Below are 1,933 nucleotides of genomic sequence, written 5' to 3'. Positions count from 1 at the left end.
CCACCTCACTTTGTATCAGCACCATATATTTGTGGGAGTGTCCAGAGGCACATAATACACACTATAATACACACACATGCACACACACACACATATATATATATACAAACAATATATGAGTATATGCCTATATATGTACATGTATGTGCATACCTTCATCTACATGTACATATAGATACATAACTGGGTACATGATGTGGCAAAAGAACATGGACAAAATGATAAACAAGGTACAACAAACAAGCAGGCCACATAGAAACATCTCCTTCATCAGCTGCCACCATTAAAACACCGGCGTTTCGAAGAATTAAGGCAGTACGCATCGTTGAAATGGTTCTTCCCACGAACACAAATTAAATTTTTACGCGCGCACGAATACATATAGACGCGCGCGCGCATACATTCATATACACACACATAGAGAGAGGATATTTACATGTGTGTGTGTGTGTGTGTGCGTTCGTGTGCTCGTGTATGCGTACGTATATGTATACATTCACATATCTACATTACACACACACACGCATACGTATGTATGTATGTATGAATATGATAAAATAAAGCTATACAAATCAACAACTGATATTTGGTCAGGTTATGACATTTATATATTTAAACATTAACACAATATGAAAGTAGGATTATACGAGAGTAGTGTAAAAAGTTGGATAGTTGTCATGGAGACTTTAGTCTCTCTCTATCACCTTTCAACAGCATTAATATATGAAGAGACATTAGAACAATTAACAACATAATAAAAAGGTTTTATTTATGATGATGCTTGGTTTCACAATTCCTGTCAATCAGCTTAGCAGCCGCTGATTAGGTTGTAGTTTGGTAATGGAAGGTTAAGGTCTTCCTTGATGCCTGCCAGAGAACAGTGTAAAAGTGCTTCGTGGAGAAGCGAGGTGTTACGTAGAAGGTCTCAGGCTCAACTCGCTTAACAAAGTGAAACTCTTTCTTTAAGTACGAGTTTTACTACGCATGCGCAACTCGAGGGGCTTCCGGTGGTGAAGTCTCCTGCGCATGCGCAGAATAGTACTTCCTCAATGGCGGCTATAATTTCGCGCCACTACAGTAGAATTGAGTTTAGATCACAAGATGTTGATAAAAGATCGACAAAAGGTCAGTTGAGGAATTTTCATAATGGCTATGGTGTATGCTGATGTTCTCCCGAAACAGTTATATGGTTAAGTCTGTGTTATTGGATATTGGATATTAGATAGAATGTAAAGCGGGTCATCAAAGCTGGATCTCATCAAGCTTTTGATTCTATCTACTACGACCAGCTGTACCTTTTACGCGCGCACACACACACACACTCACACACACACACACACACATACACACACACATTGTGTGTGCGAGCGCGCGTATGTAAATATATTCTCTCTTTTTGTATGTATGTGTATATAAAAGTGGATGGGTGGATGTGCATATGTATGTATGCACGCATGTATGTATGTATGTATGTATGTATATGTTTGTGCACGCACGTATGTGCGTATGTGTATGTGTGTGTGTGTGCGTGCGTGCGTGCATGCGTGTGTGCGTGCGTGTACGTATATATTCATGTATATGTAATTGTGTGTGTATGTATGTGTTGTGTGTGCGGGAGGTATGTGTGAGTTCATATGCGTGTGCGTGTGAGTGTATGTGCGTGTGTACATGTGTGTGTGTATGTGTGTGCATGTCTATGTGTGTGAACGAAGGATTGTGTGTGGACGTATATGTGCATTTCTTGTGCGTATATGCGCGTGCGTGTATGCGCGCGCGTGTGTGTGTGTGCGTGTGTGTATGTGCGTGTAGTTGTGTGAACGTGTGTGTAGGTGCGTGGGGTTGTGTATTAGGTATGTGCGTGTGTGCGTGCGTGTGTGTGTGCATGTGTGTGTGTGTGCGTGCGTTTTGAACCCCACCCCCAACCCACCCGATA

The 1,933-nt window shown here is 41.4% G+C and overlaps 1 protein-coding gene and 1 long non-coding RNA gene across 3 annotated transcripts in view; one reads left to right on the top strand and one right to left on the bottom strand.

The window, feature by feature from the left end:
- Positions 1 to 1,933, bottom strand: part of LOC106877393 (abl interactor 2) — a 57,569-nt gene that overhangs the window by 37,716 nt on the left and 17,920 nt on the right. The gene's annotated exons all lie outside the window — the stretch shown is intronic.
- LOC128249673 (uncharacterized) overlaps positions 1,034 to 1,933 on the top strand; it is a 9,119-nt gene continuing 8,219 nt past the window's right edge. The window contains exon 1 of the long non-coding RNA XR_008265788.1: positions 1,034 to 1,125. This is a non-coding gene — a long non-coding RNA (uncharacterized LOC128249673). The remainder of the gene's footprint in view (positions 1,126 to 1,933) is intronic.

This window comes from Octopus bimaculoides, chromosome 17 (genome assembly GCF_001194135.2).
Source record: "Octopus bimaculoides isolate UCB-OBI-ISO-001 chromosome 17, ASM119413v2, whole genome shotgun sequence".
In the NCBI taxonomy this organism is placed as follows: Eukaryota; Metazoa; Mollusca; class Cephalopoda; order Octopoda; family Octopodidae; genus Octopus; species Octopus bimaculoides.
This window is presented reverse-complemented; position numbering and strand designations above follow the sequence as displayed.